We start from the raw sequence: 16,447 nt of genomic DNA, 5'->3' as shown, positions 1-16,447 counted from the left end.
ATGTAATTGCAAGGAACAACAAATAGCCAAAACACAATCTTGAAAAATCTTGACAAACAAAATCAGACTTCTATTTTCTGAAATGATTTTAAAGTCACCACAAAACTACAATAATTAAACCAGTGTGGTAGTGGCACTAGACACATATATAGATCAACAAAATAAGAGTCCAGAAACAAGCCTATTCATCTATGACCAACAGATTTTCAAGAAGAATATGCCAAGGGCATTCACTGGGGAAAGATCCAACAGTATTAGGACAATTGGATACCCACATGCAAAAGAATAAAGCTGAACCTTAACCTCATACTGTAAAACTCGAAATAGATCAAAGATCTAACTATATGAGCTAAAAGTATCACACTCTTAGAAGATAGACAAATGGAGGCGCCTGAGTGGCTCAGTCAGTTAAGCATCTGACTTCAGTTCAGTTCATGATCTTATAGACTGAGCTCTGCATCAGGCTCTCTGCTGTAGGCACAGAACCCACTTCGCATCCTCTGTCCCCTTTTCTCTCTGCCTTTCCCCCACTCGCTCCCTCCTCTCTAAAATAAAGAAAGAAAAAAAGAAAATTCATTAAAAAAAAAAGTGGGGCACCTGGATGGCTCAGTCAGTTGAGCAAGTAATTCTTGATTTCCGCTCAGGTCATGATCCCAGAGTTATGGGGATAAAGCCCAATACAGACTTCATGCTGAGGGTGGAAACTGCTTAAAATTCTTCTCTCCCTCTGCCCCTCTCCCCCACTCATACTCTCTCTCTTCCCTAAAATAAAAAAAAAAATTAAAAAAAAAAGGGAATGAAAACTGGTGCAGCCACTCTGGAAAACAGTATGGAGGTTCCTCAAAAAACTAAAAATAGAACTACCCTACAACCCAGCAATTGCACTACTAGGCATTTATCCATGGGATACAGGTGTGCTGTTTCGAAGGGAAACATGCACCCCCATGTTTATAGCAGCACTACCAACAATAGTCAAAGTATGGAAAGAGCCCAAATGTCCATCGATGGATGAATGGATAAAGAAGATGCAGTATATATATATACAATGGAGTATTACTCGGCAATCAAAAAGAATGAAATCTTGCCATTTGCAACTACGTGGATGGAACTAGAGGGTATTATGCTAAGTGAAATTAGAGAAAAACAAAAATCATATAAATTCATACATATGAGGACTTTAAGAGACAAAACAGATGAACATAAGGGAAGGGAAGCAAATATAAAAGCAGGGAGGGGAACAAAACATAAGAGACTTAACTATGGAGAACAAACAGAGGGTTACTGGAAGGGTTGTGGGAGGGGGGATGTGCTAAATGGGTAAGGAGCATTAAGTAATCTAATCCTGAAATCATTATTGCACTATATGCTAACTAACTTAGATGTAAATTAAAAAAATAAATTAAATTAAAAATAAATAAATAAAATAACTACTTTTACATCACGTGAATTTTACCTCAATAAGTAAAGTAAGAGGGTACTGAAACTAATAACATCTTATGAAAACAATTACCCAAACATGTCAAGTTTTTGTACTATTTCTTACTTATCAACTAAAAATAAAACTGAAATATTTCTTTTTAAAACAATTTTTTTTAATGTTTATTTGAGAGAGACAGAGACAAAATGTGAGTGGGTTAGGGGCAGAGAGAGAGGGAGACACAGAATCCGAAGCAGGCTCCAGGCACTGAGCTGTCAGCACAGAGCCCGACGTGGGTTCAAACTCGTGAGCTGTAAGATCATGACCTGAGCCCAAGTCAGACGCTGAACCGACTGAGCCACCCAGGTGCCCCTATTTCTTTTTTTTTAAGTTGTTTTTTTTTCCATAATCTCTACCGCGGGGTTCAAACTCACGAGCCCAAGATCAAGAGCTGCACACTCTTCCAAATGAACCAGCCAGGCACCCCAACACTAAGATATTTCTTTTTTTTTTTTTTTTAAAGCATACTTCACACCCAGCATGGGGCCCAAAAAGGGCTTCAACTCACAACCCTGAGATTAAAACCTGAGTGAGGGGCGCCTGGGTGACTCAGCTGGTTAAACGTCCAACTTCGGGTCAGGTCATGAATTCGAGGTTCATGCCTGCTTGTGGTTCTCTCTCTCTATGTCCCTCCCCCACTCACTCTGTTCTCTTAAAATAAGTAAATAAACTTAAAAAAAAAAAAAGATGCTCCTGACTTTTTTCTAAATCACAATATTTCTCTGGAGACAAGAGTAGTATTATATATAGGGGGCGCCTGGGTGGCTCAGTCAGTTGAGCGTCCGACTTCGGCTCAGGTCATGATCTCACAGTTCCGTGAGTTCAAGCCCTGCGTCGGGCTCTGTGCTGACAGCTTGAGGCCTGGAGCCTGCTTTGGATTCTGTGTCCCCCTCTCTGCTCCTCCCCTGCTCACACTCGGTCTCTCTCTCTCAAAAATAAATAAGGATTAAAAAAAAATTTTTTTAAGAGTATTATAGAAAGCTTCTCAAACATAATTTATTCACAGACTTATTTACTATAAAATCTAAAAGATTAAAAAAAATTTTTTTAATGTTTATTTATTTTCGAGAGAGAAAGAGAACAAGCAGGGGAGGGGTAGAGAGAGGGAGACACAGAATACGAAGCAGGCTCCAGGCTCCAAGCTGTCAGCACAGGGCCCTCTCTAGGCAGGGCTTGAACCCACGAATCATGAGATCATGACCTGAGCCAAAGTCAGAAGCTTAACCGACTGAGCCACCCAGGTGCCCCTAAAAGCTATTTTTTAAAAGCTGGATGAGGTGGCTAATTTAGACACCATGAGCAAAAAGTTCAAACAAAACCTGAAAACTCAGCTATCCCAAATTACTTCAAATTTTATACCTATAAAGCACAATACAAAAATTTCCTTTAGTTATTTTTCACAATCACTTTTACAAAATAGTTTCAAGTTTTCTGACTTGCCGTGTTACCTAGTGTAAGCACTATTTCCCTTCTGACAGGGACTTCCCTTTGCTATCTGACATTTAGGATTAGAACTTTTCTGAGTCAATCTTCTCCTTTATTTCTTGGTCTCCAGATATTACTAGTTGTTTCTTCAAAAGAGGCTTTAGAGGTTAGAGATACTTGAACTTGGCATCCTGTGTCTACCACTTACCAACAATGTGAATTTCGGAGCTAGCTACTTTCTTGGCCTCATTGCCCAATCTGTAAAATTGTAGTAATAGCCACACAGCAGTGGTCTGTTGTGAGAAAAAGGAGACAATGTGTCCAAAGCAGTTAGCATACTGCCCATTACATAAACAAACTGTCATCACTGTTATGACTATTCTGTGTTCTCACCAAAAATTCCCTAGAACAGGCCCTGCCCGATTGTATCATTAGATTATGTCTGTACCTCCTCAGCTGGCTTTCTTCATTCATATCTTTTAGTATCCCAAAGGATTCTGCACATCACCATCAGATTTGCCTTCAGACATACAAACGCATGCTGTTACTCCCCCAGCCTAAAAAACCTTCACTGGGTCCCTACTTATTGCCAACATCAAATCTAACTTCCTCTGCCTGCCTTTCATTACCCTCTATTAACAACTGTTCTCAAACTTTTGTGTACATCTGGAATGTTTGTTAAAATAGATTGGTAGACCCCACCCCTACAGTTTCCAATTCAGTAAGTCTAGAGCAGGCCACAAAATTTGCATTCATAATAAATGTTCAGGTGATGCTAATGGTGCTGGTTGAGGAACCACTCTTTGAGAAGTCCTGCTCTTACATATGACCCCATTCTGCCTCCTTAAGCTTATTTTTTCCTACTCCCTAACTGGCCCACACAGCTTTGGATTAGTCTTTTCACAGGCTGCACCCAATTCCCCCTCCCTGCTTAGCTCTACTGCCTGAAAACACTTTCCTGCTTACCCAAATCGTATCTATCTTTTAAACCTGTGGTTCCCAGCACTGCCTGCACATTATAATCACCTGGGAAAGCTTTTTCACAAACTATGGACTCACCACCCCTGAGATTCTGATTCAACTGATTCTGGGAAAAATTTCCCCAAGTGATTCTAAACAGCTGCCAGAGCCAAGATCCACTACTTTACCTTCAATCTGATTTCCATTAGAATTATGAACTGAATGTTCTTCCCTCCTAAGTCCTACAGTATTCCCAGATTATACCAGGTTTGCACCTAATTACTTATCACGTTGTATTACTCTCAACCTTCCATTTTAAGTCTTGTTTTTCCAAATAAATATTATCTTCAATTTCTATATTCCTAAAGCACAAGTATGGTGAATACACAGTAGGAACTCTGTTGTTACTTCTTCATTGATTATGGATTCAAATTAGAAGTCAGAGCTTTAAACGATTTCTAATTTATCCCAATTAGGAAACTATGCTCTCTCTCTTTCTCTCTTTAAGGGGAGGGAGAAAGAAGAGTAACACTTTAATTTTTTTAACTTTATTTATTTTGAGAGAGACAGAGACAGCGTGAGTGGGGGAGGGGCAGAGAGAGGGAGAGAGAGATGATCCCAAGCAGGCTCTGTGCTGCCAGCACTAAGCCCAACATGGGGCCCGAACTCACAAAACACTGAGATCATGACCTGAGTCGGACCAAGAGTCGGACTCTGAACCAACTGAGCCACCCAGGCACCCACCTCTTTTCTTTTTTTTTAAACACCGTTTTGCAATAAGCTTATTTTGTTATGGTGATCATTTAACTCTTTCTTTCCCCAATAACTAAATTGGAAAGAAAAATACTAATGTATCAAATGCTGTGGAGAATAAAATGATTAATAGCATCATAAATGGCTTCACAATTGCTTCCTTACAGCAAATAGCCTTTTTTGAATTCATTAAAGACTGTTTCAAAACAGTTAAAGAGAATCAAAGCACACATATTTAAAGATGCTGAAGCTCTGAATAGTTCTATGATTTGTTTTCTCAACAGATGTGCATCCTTCAAGCCCTGAATTTACCAGATGCATATTAAATTAATCCATACTTTCAGTTTTACATAACACTCCACTCTAGCTTTATACAGTACCACATACGGCAGAATTCCACTGTTGCTTTATGACATTAAATATTAACAAATTATCTCCACTGTGCAAAAAAAAATACACTAAGATTCATTTTAATGCAGCCGAACATGTGCTTACTAAATACAAGCTATAATATCTTTGTTATTTTTTAATTGGCCGATTTCTATCTAAAATGTGAAAAACGACAAATTTGCTCTTAACTAAAGATCCAGTGATACCAGGTACTTTAAGAAATACACACTCAACATTTCAGAAATTAACTAGGAATTCAACCAAAATCTTGAATTCACTACTGTAGTATAGAATTTCTAGAAAATGTACTTCTTACAAAATCATAATTTCTTCATTCACTAAAATGAATGAACTTGTGTATTATAAAAAAAGATGACTGGACTGGGAGTCTGGAGATACGTGTTCCAGTCTGACTCTTTATAGCTAGATCATCTTGAGTGAGTCACTTAGTCTCCCTGCACTTCAGTAATCTCCACTAAAAAGTGAAAGGGTCTAACTAGACCATCTCTATGTTTTCTTTTAGCTTTATGATCCCATAATCAATGAAAGTCAAGAAACACAAGCATTAACCAGATGGATCCCATTAAAAACAAAGTGAGCTTACACCCTGATTGATTTGGAGAGCATCTATCTCTACAAAGTGTAAGTGCTTTCACACAGATTGTCCCTTGGGTCTATTATTAATTAACTAGGTGAAAAAGCAAATTAAAACCTACCAAATATGGAGTTTTTAAACAGTTTTTGCATCATACCTCAGATAACCAGAATATCTGAAGGTCAAAATACCAATTAAGATTAAGATGCTTTGGATAATGTAAGGTGTCCTCTAAGTCCAGGAAAGGATAGTTAATAAAGCGAACTGAAAGCAAATTCTAGTTAACAAATACAACTTAGAGGGCACTTGGGTGGCTCAGCCAGTTAAGCATCTGACTCTTGATTTTGGCTCAGGTCATGATCTCAGGATTTGTGAGATTGAGTCCCATGTCAAGTTCTGGGCTGACAGCAAGGAGCCTGCTTGGGATTCTCTCTGCCAGTCTCCCGTTCACACACATGGTCACTTGCTAGCTAGCTCTCTCTCGCTCTCACTCTCTCTCAAAATAAATAAACATTAAAAAAACAAAAAAGCAAAAAACAGTGCCTGGGTGGGTCAGTCAGTTAAGCGTCAGACTTCAACTCAGGTCATGATCTCACAGTTCATGAGATTGAACCCTGCATTGGACTCTGCACTGACAGAGTAGGGTCTGCTTGGGATTCTCTCTTAGTTCCCTGTCCTTCCCCCGACCCCATACGTGTGTGTATGTGCTCTCTCAAAATAAATATATAAAAAAAAAAAACAAACAGACTTTTAGGGTGGTAAAAACTCTTCTATATAAAACTGTGGATACATATTATTATGAGGTTGTTAAAACCCACAGAACTATATGACACAAAGAGTAAACCTTAACGAAACTACAGTTAATGTTATCAATATTGGTACATTAATTGTAACTAATGTACCACACTAACAAGAGATGTTAATAATAGAGGAAATGGAGGGAGTGCAGTTTTGTGGATAAGGAGAGATATGGAACTCTATCTGCTCAATTATTCCGTAAATCTAAAACTGTGAAAAAAATATTTGAATAAAAAAAACTGGGCATCCACATCTCAAACAGTAGACATCACTACTGAAATTTGAGAAAAATTAAAGAAATTAACGTGAAATAAAATCTAATTTAAATCAATTCATATAAATTAAAAAAAATTAATTTCAATCTCCTTGCCTTTTTCCTGGCATTGGTTATATCCCTGCTCACTATCACTTACATGAGAGAGTGACCTCTAGGAAATGGAGAAAAAAATCCAGCTAGGAAGCTGCTTCACCACAGGTATGGTTAGCAATTTGGGATGAAGAATTAAAATGAGATCCAGTGATTATCATGGGTGCACACGTGCACACGCACACACATTTTCACGTGACTCATTAATACCAGAAGACAAAACGTATTTATAAGCTTATTAAGAGGAACATAAATGCATGGTATTTATTCAGAGGCCCGTAGTCCTCAACACCCCTTTTTCTAGGTTAGAAAACGTAAGCCAAAGGGGCACCTGGGTGGCAGTCAGTTAAGCATCTGATTCTTGATAATGGCTCAGGTCATGATCTTGTGGGTCACAGGATTAAGCCCCACATCTGGCTCCATGCTCAGTACGGAGCTTGGGATTTTCTCTCTCCCTCTCTCTCTGTCCCTCCCTTGCTCCTGTTCTCTCTCACTTTCAATATAAGTAAGTAAACTTAAAAAAAAAAAAAAAAAAGAAGTATAATCTATAGAAACCAATGTGGGTCCAATGCTATTATTCCTTGGAAAATTTACCTGTTATTTTGATGAAGCCATCAAACCACGTTGTTTTGACAGGCTTACCCAGCACCTAGAAGTGTTGGTAGTACCAAGTCCTCTTGGATGGCAAAGGCAATGGCTACCTGTTCCCTCAGCTTCTCTGGCCAAGGCAAAATCCAAGAGAATATCCCTTTCCCCAATATGTCTATGCTTCCATTGTGATGGGTTAGCAATTATTGAAGAACAATTCCCATCCCTGACACCCCAGCCCTTGTCATAACTACATTGCACACTTGGAGCTTCTGGTGAGGAACAGACTAAACGATACAGGGGCAGTCCATCAGTGCTCCTACAATACCAGAATATTCCTGCTGCAGATAAAACATGGCTCTCTTCTATCCAGATTGGTCTCTCTTCAGGCCATTTCTAAGATACTACACTGGTACTACTTTATAGTTTCTCAAAGATGCTTGGGTATTTCTGGTCCATGCCAGGTGCCAAGTACTATAACCTAAACAAGTTATGGTCTTTTCCAGCTCAGTAAACCCAAAAGCCTACCCTCAGGATTTATTAAGATCCAAACTGAAAAATGGCAAGTATGTGCCCTATGAAGTGTATGGTGCCATTTAGATGAAAACAATAGCAGCTGGTATATGGTAAGGCCAAACTCCCTGCTGAAAGCCTAAGTTTAAATAGACTTATCACTAAAATGAAAAAATCCTCAGCAGAAACTTCTCTTCTGTAAGTGGCAACATCAAGGACTAAAAAATATTTATTCTGTATCTCCATTACCCAACTTTTTTAAAGCAACTTCCACCAACAAGTATTTCTGACAAAAATGGTTTATAAAGTCAATGATGACCAAGATACAAGAAGCTACTTAATAGTCAGGTAGTTTAAATTACTTTTAACCATTGTCTGTGATCTTTTTGTGTAACTCAATATAAACATGCAAGTTCTATTAGTTATATGTTCATTGATATAGCTGAAATTATATAACCTAAATCTACTGAGGATTTTTAGTTTTGAAAAATAATCTGTTGAATTCAAAGCCATAAAACACGAAGGGGTGAGGGAATAAGGAATCTGAAACAGATGGCATCTGATTTTTTTTTTTTCCTGAGTCCATCTTGAACACAATCCCAATAATGTCAAAATCCAATTTAGCTCTCCAAATAAGTAATCCACATACTTAAAATGGTAATTCTGAAGTAAATTCACTTTTTCCCCCTCCCAGCGTCTCAAAGTTTCTATCTTAGGCAGAAATGAGTAGAGATAAGAAAGATGTTAAAAAGAGAAAAACTATCATTCCACAAATTCTACAGTTCTTTCATGAAAATCTACTTCCACTGATCTAAAGCCATTGAAGCAGTTTCTACCAAGACTGGCGATATTAAAGTTTGTCTACGATATCAGCTGTTTTTTTCTTTATACAGTGATTATTTATCCTTATTAGAGACCAAATCATATCTGCAGAAAGTAATATACTTTAAAATAGGAACAAGCTCTGGAAGAATATTCATTTGGTTTGAGTAAAGCACTGCTTGGCATTTTTAAAACATTTCCACGGTAACTCTTTCACTACTAATTTGGCAGCACTGATAAAATTAACTGGACTTTGTTCCTTACATGATTCTCGTATGTGGTATATAAACCTTCCCAATCTTTCCTCAAACTTTTTGAGATCATCCAAGAGATGTATACTGAAAAGGGTTTAGTCATTTTTAGATTTCCTGACAAGCAAACTTCCTAAAGGACAACTGCAAAGATCCTTGGAATGGCCACATATTTTGAGTAGAAAAGCTCACTGAGAAGTGTCCTAACGGTCTGTATATATCCAGCCATTTTTCAATTTGACCAACATTTATTTGGTGCCGGTCATGTAGCTGCAATGGCAGATAAAATTTAAGATAGTATTTCTACTTCAAAGAGCATGCAATATAGTTAGAGAGTTGGTTTTTTTTTAATGTTTATTTATTTTTGAGATCATGACCTGAGCCGAAATCAAGAGATGGGCGCTTAACCAACTAAGCCACCCAATGCTCCACAGAGTTCAGAGTTTTATTTAAAAAAAAAAAAAAAAAAAAAAAAAAAAAAAAGTTGAACTCTGTGAACAGAGACATGGGAAAGAAATTTATTTGAAAATTTCTCTTAAAATATGTAAAACCTATAAACCACTCTAAAAAGTGATAATGAATTACAAACTTTATACCCACTTTCCACACATAAAAAATCTTATTAAAGTAAATGATTTGACTTATACTGAGTATAAAGTACATTTAAAAATTATTAACTACAGCTGACATTACAAAGCAAAATATATTATTTGGTAATCTGATATAATGGGTTACGTGTAACTGTACCATTTTAAATCTATAAAGTGATCAACATAAAGACAGTTTCTGAGATTTAGTTCTATATTCTCATCATGAAGGCTTTAAAGGCAGAAATTCATTCCATTTTCACTTGTTTTACAGAATTACACATAAGAATTCTGTAAGTATTGCTAATAGTTTAAGTCTAATTAAGATGAGTCATGCTACTGATGTTGATGTTAATCTTAAAATCACAACTATTTTCTAGTTTATGCCCCAATTTTAATTCTCTGCAGAGACATATGAACTTAATCAAAATATCTATGTGTTGTACATATGGAAGTGATGAATTACTATATTGTTCACCTGAAACTAATATAATACTGTATGTTAACTAACTGGAATTAAAAACTTTAAAAACATTTATATACATTATTTTTTCTTAATGTTTATTTGTTTCAGAGAGAGAGTGAGCGAGCAGTGGGAGGGCAGAGAAAGAGGGAGACACAGAATCTGAAGCAGGCTCCAGGCTCTGAAGTGTCAGCACAGAGTCCGACACAAGGCTCTAACTCATGAACCAAGAGATCATGACCTGAGCCGAAGAGGGCAGCTTAACTGACTGAGGCACCCAGCCTCCCCTGTACATTACTCTTTAAATATCTTTCTATCAATCTACACTAGACACACTACAAATCTGAGAAAAATCTGAGAGAAACAATATTGCCCACTTCAGTAAGTGCATACACTGTCCTTTATTTAGAGTTTAAAGAAACATCTGATCATTGAATTTCCTGCTACTTATGATCAATTTCTAGAAGCCATTGAAAGCCCTGTTGTATACATATGCTTTTGCAATATTATCCATTCACTTCCTGTCTCAAACCTCATTCCACAAAATTGGGCTACCTTGACTGTGAGATTAATGATAATAACTGATCTTTCAGTTAGAAGGTGCTTCCATTTGAAGTGAACTGTTCTTTAAATACAACACACACACACACACACACACACACACACACACACACACTCTTAAAATACTGGTAAAATTTTTTACTCATTCTGCTTACGAAGAAACTAAATCTCTGGTAGGTCCCATGACTTGCCCAAGGTCAACAACTAGCCAGTGGCATAGTCTGGGTTCAATCCCAGATTTACCTATCTCAAAGCCAATACTTCCACTTGACCACAATTATCTCCTTAAAAGATTAAGAGACAGGCTCAAAAGCAGAGGATCTAGTCTCTGAAAGTTTACCTATCTATTCTGGGACATCTATTACCATAGTACCTACAATTCAGTCGCTAATTGAAATATAAATGAAGAGGGTCTTTCTGCTTCATTTAAACTAGAACAGGCTTACAGGCAGATGAGAAACAGATTGGAAAAAGAGGCTTGTCTCAACATGTCTCGCCTAGACCTCTATATCTATATAGTTCCCCCAACCTATTTTTTACAAACATGCATATCTACCAAACAAGGCTATACCCGACTAGCCTGTAGTTTGGTGCTTTTCCGTACTGCACTTTTCTAAGACAATTTATACCAGATTCAATATCGAGCTGGGATACCTGGTTAAATATGCCATTCTGGCATTTTCCAAACATTTGAAGTATCATTTAGGGGCAACGAACCCAGTTCCACCCTCTCATATAGGCTGTGATGTTTGCCCACTTGGGGGTACCGCTCCGATAAGGACTCTGGGGCGGGCGAGAGAGCAGTAAAGGAAGAAGTGGAGGAAGCACACGGAAGTTGGGTGGAGAGAGGTCTCCTTACCCACTCTTCTGCCCTAGCTCAGCCAAGGGCGGCTCCCCGCGGTGCCCAGCCGACTAACAACCCCCCACAACCCTGAAAGCCGTGCTCCGTTTCAGGAGGGTAGGCAAGGGAAGCAAGGAATTGCCCTAACCACTCTGACGAGGTCCATGCTCCCCTTTTGGCCCGAGGATGCTCCCCCTTTCAGAGCGAATCCTCCAGGGGGCAAACTCCCGGTCCACTCCGGCCGAACTCTGCATCCGAGGGGGCGCCTCCTCCACAACCTCGAGCTGGCCACCCGACACTCTCTGCCAGCGGGGTCCCCCAAACCCTCCATTCCACCCCCGCTAGCCGCCACACACACGCCGGCCTGCGCCCCACCCAGGATCTCCGCCGGCCCCCTCCCCAACCCGGAGAAGGGCCCCCTACCAGTCCCTACAGACACGCACACCCTCAGGCTCCTGCCTCCCGGACCCCATCGAAGCCGGAGTGAGTACCTGGTCCGGCGGTACTCAGAGGCGCAGAAGGGGCGGGCGCGGTCCCCTCCCGGAGGCTCCGAGTGCTTCTGTACCCACCCGCAGCGGTGGCTCCTCTCTTTCCCAGGAGCGGGAGGGAGGAGAGGTGCGGGAGGGGAGGGGGAAAGCGAGGAGCCGAGGGGCTATAGAAGCCGAGCCGGAACCACTAGTGCTGGCCCCACCCTCGGCCGGGCTCAGAGTACCCTGGCGCTCCCGATAGGACGAACTTAAAGCAGGCAGTGAGAAATGGACACCATCACTTCCGGGTTATCCAGGCTACGGCCCCTCCCTAGCAACCGCGTGGGGTTGCTAAGCGGAAGTACCTTCAAAGACAACCACCCCCATTTCTTTTGGGACTACCAGAAGGTAGCTAGGAGCGGGTGCTCATCTTTGGCGACACCCTTTTACCTTTTGCTCCTGGTCTTAGACGAGACACGCTCTTAGCTACCAGAGACACGCAGCCCAACTTGCTTTTCCCTTCAGCTGCGGCACCCCCCGCCAATCTCTAGCCACTGTATACACCTGCTCCCTCCCGCCCTGAGTCCCAGGCCGACCTATCGGCTCTTCCTAAGGCTCTGTCTGGTCCCTTGTAGGAGTTATTTTCTGGCGATTTAGCAAGCATCTCCCTCTTGTGGATTTTCAGTTATGTTTCAACTGGGTTTTAAAAAATCTTCAATGCTACGAAAGCTTTTTCAGGCACTTGGTTCTCCTGTGACAGCCTCTGAAACCGAATGGTGAGAAAAGTTTTGTCTTCACCTCTCTTCTGTGAGGATTGCACACGTTTGTGTACGATCTGGAAATAACCTCGCTTAAATGGAGGAAAAACAACGATTGGCTATCAATCGAGTAGAATAATTCTGATCCTTAAAAATGAGAAAAGGTCAAAAGAAGCCAGTAATCAAACTGGGAAAGGAGGAAGACGTTTAATCCTCCACTCAAAATAAACTTTCATACCTACACTGTGGAGAAGGAAAATGTTAGGAGACCTCATTTATTCTTCTGTCAGGGTGATCTGGGTTTTGAAAGTATTTGAGGAAACTATGGGCTATCATGAAACCCAATATGATTAATCATATGTTTAGAAAATTGACCCGTAACGGGTGTGTCGAGGTGGTTTAGTGGGTTAAGCATCTGACTTCCGCTCAGGTTGTGACCTCACAATTTGAGTTCCAGACCCATGTAGAGCTCTGTGCTGACAGCTCAGATCCTGGAGCCTGCTTCAGATTCTGTGTCTCCCTCTCCCTCTGTATCTCCACCGCCTGCACTCTGTCTCTTTCTCTCTCTCAAAAGTAAAATAAACATTTAAAAAAATAAAAAGAAAATAAGAAAGAAAAATGATCCATATCAGTGGTAGTTAAATATTCAGAGAAATGTAGTTGAGCATTCAGAAAAAAATTAGTACAAATCTTGGGTGGACTTTCTTATCTTGAATATGCCTGCTTAAAACAGTAAAGCTTGGGGGCACCTGGGTGGCTCAGTTGGTTAGGCATCCGACTCGATATCGGTTCAGGTCACGATCTCAGGGTTGGTGAGTTCAAGTCTCGCACGGCACAGAGCCTACTTGGGATTCTGTCTCTCCCTCTCTCTGCCCCTCCCCTGCTCTCCCTCTCTCAAAATAAATAAATAAACTTAAAAAAACAAAAAAAGGCAGTAAAGCTTGAGTAGCTCCTGAATCTGTTCTCTATTCCATGGCCATGAATGTGCTTGCAACTGCTGGCCTCATTTTATTGGTCATGATAGCCTCTTAGTCACCAATATTAAACTGTTGTTCACCTCATCTGAGGCAGAGGAAATGAGCTTTGGTAACTTAAAAGAGAGCAGGTCTGTTGGTTTCCTGTACACATGAGACGGCATTAAATTGATTTACCCTAGACAGTTCAGCAAAAGCTTTAGGAAATCACTTGAGAATCAAAAGTCAGTAGTAGGTGGTTTACCCTCGCCATGGACATGCAAATATGTGAGAGTATACACACACAAAATTTTCAAGTGGAATCTTAATACACCCAGTAACTAGTAGTTGCTTTTAAAGGAGTGCCTGGCTGGCTCAGTCAGTAGAACATGCAAGTTCAAGTCCCACATTGGGTATGGAGATTACTTAAAAAAATAAAAATTAAAAAAACAAAAACAAAAACAAACCTGGCTGTCGGTGGGTGACAAGTTTTAAACCTGTTACCATGACAAAATAGATGATAGTATTTCAATTGCCAACAGAATAAAAAATATAATTAGAAAAACAAATAAAACTATTGAGCCCAATGAGCAATGATTTATCTAAAACTATGGTGGACTTAGATGTCTCTAAACCTTAAAACATGATTATGGTAAATGTGCTCTATAGAAAGACTTTATTGGGTAGTTAAGATTAAACGTGGTAGTATAGAAATGCAGGTTCTTGTGCATCATTCATTTTCCCCACTGCCTGAGGAAATGAGTTATTAAAGCATTCATTTAAATCCTCTCTTCCTACAGTTCTATTTTACAATTCAGCTGCTTTTGTATAGGTGTATGAATAACTCGTTTAACTACTAACTGGTCATATGACTTCTATAATTCTATCATTTTCAGCATAGTCATTGCTTGGAGACCTCTAAAGTTATGCAGCAAAATCCACACCTAAAACTAGCTATGTGTGTTTAACTACATTTTTAGGATTTTGTGAGCAGTACTGGAGGAGTTTTCTTAATATGAACCATAACTAAGACAGTTCTCTCAGATCTGGACTAGATGTCAAATAGCCTTCAAAGTCAGAACAGTTCTTTCATCCTGTAGATCAATATGGGACCTCTGGTCTTTTCCCCCAATCTCTTGAAACCTTTTTTCAGTTTTTTTTTAATTGTCCCTTGTAATCGTTTAAGAAAATTAGGGTATCATGGGCTCCTTGGTGGTGCAGTTGATTAAGCGTTGGGCTCTTCGTTTTGGCTCAGGTCATGATTTCACTGTTTGAGTTTGAGCCCCACATCGGGCTCCATGCTGACAGTGTGGACCCTGCTTGGGATTCTCTCTCTCTCTCTTTCTGCCCCTCTCCCGCTCTCTCTCTTTCTCTCTCTCAAAAATAAATTAACTTAAAAAAATTAGGATCTCTAACATTTATTTTTTAAAAACCTGGGGAGACTAGCTGGCTGTCAGAAGAGCATGCAACTCTTAATCTCTGGGTCATGAGTTTGAGCTCCACATTAGTATAGAGATTATTTTAAAAATAAGTAAGAATTTTTTTAAATGATTAAAAAAAAAAACTAACACTCAGGGGTGCCTGGATGGTTCAGTTGGTTAAGCGGCCAACTTCGGCTCAGGCCATGATCTCACAGCTGGTGAGTTCAAGCCCCACATTGGGCTCTGTGCTGATAGCTCAGAGCCTGGAGCCTGCTTCAGATTCTGTGTCTCCCCCTCTCTCTGACCTTTCCCGGCTCATACTCTCTCTCTCTCTCTCTCAAAAACAAATAAACATTAAAAAAAAACCCACTAACACTGTTACTCAATAATTAATATTTAAGTATTCCTAAAGTAAATTAATATTTAAATATTCTAGAGTTCACTGGCATCTCCAAATATAAACGATACCAAAACTAGAGTGTAACAGTTAGTGAATACTTGGGATCAGCTAGAAGAAATGTAGCCCAATTTACTACTTAAATGTCTAAGCAATATATAACACAAAAGACATAGCTCCTAACACAAGGACTCACTTAAGATACATGTGATATAAACAATAGAATGTTTAGCCTTAGGAAGAGAAGGCTAAAGGCTAAAGATGTAATAGCTATCTTGAAATACCTAAAGGTTGTAATGTGGAAGGAGTAAGTTGTTATGAGTTATTTCAAGGACAGAACCAAGTATAAGAGGAGGGGAATTAGAGAAATTCTAATTTTTAACTCATAACATTTTTCATAATTAGAGTTTCCAACTAATAAAACAGTTCACCTAATGAACAGCTGTAACTGGCTTTAGGTGAACAAGATGAGTTCTTGTTCAGTGAAGTTTTGATTCAGTAAGGATCTCTTCCACCTCCATATGCTATCCTCAAAGGTAAAAAGAACCATTATAACAATTTTGGTTGGACCAAGGCCCAGCTGAACATTCGATTTTTCCAAAAGTGAATTAGCATGACATATTCTAAGTACAGTGAAATCTGTAAGCAGTGTATATATATATATATATATATATATATTATATATATATATTATATATATATATAATATATATATATATGGAAAAGTTCAGTTAATTTAGGCTTTATTTTCTGCTTTTTAAAAAAATAAGCATTTGTCCATAAATAACTCTTTGAGCACACTGTACAACTCTCACTACAGTATTGCTCTTCCTTTGTAAAATTAGATAAACACAAAATACATATGATCCTCACAATGTTCAAAAATCCCAGAAAAGTAGTTTTAATCACTGTTTGGCAAAGATATTTACACTAGTATTAATAATTTTAACAAACCATGGGGTGCCTGGGTGGCTCAGTCGGTTGGGCAGCTGACTACAGCTCAGGTCATGATCTCACGGTCTGTGAGTTCGAGCCCTGCATCCGGCTCTGTCCTGAGTGC

The 16,447-nt window shown here is 39.3% G+C and overlaps 1 protein-coding gene across 15 annotated transcripts in view; it reads right to left on the bottom strand.

Moving 5' to 3' along the window:
• The window catches only part of CSNK1G1 (casein kinase 1 gamma 1), a 160,591-nt gene extending 147,629 nt beyond the window's left edge, over positions 1 to 12,962 (bottom strand). For 11 of the 15 annotated variants that reach the window (XR_007152903.1, XR_007152904.1, XM_047862285.1 and 8 more), the window contains exon 1: positions 11,883 to 12,080. The gene's annotated coding sequence lies outside the window, so the exon portion shown is untranslated. Of the gene's footprint in view, positions 1 to 7,359; positions 7,479 to 11,834; positions 11,858 to 11,882; positions 12,081 to 12,454; positions 12,766 to 12,858 lie in introns of those variants that run through there. The other 4 variants (XM_047862288.1, XM_047862287.1, XM_047862289.1 and 1 more) reach the window with 4 other exon arrangements.
• Between the last annotated feature and the right edge of the window lie 3,485 nt (positions 12,963 to 16,447).

The sequence above is a fragment of the Prionailurus viverrinus genome, chromosome B3 (assembly GCF_022837055.1).
Source record: "Prionailurus viverrinus isolate Anna chromosome B3, UM_Priviv_1.0, whole genome shotgun sequence".
In the NCBI taxonomy this organism is placed as follows: domain Eukaryota; kingdom Metazoa; phylum Chordata; class Mammalia; order Carnivora; family Felidae; genus Prionailurus; species Prionailurus viverrinus.
This window is presented reverse-complemented; position numbering and strand designations above follow the sequence as displayed.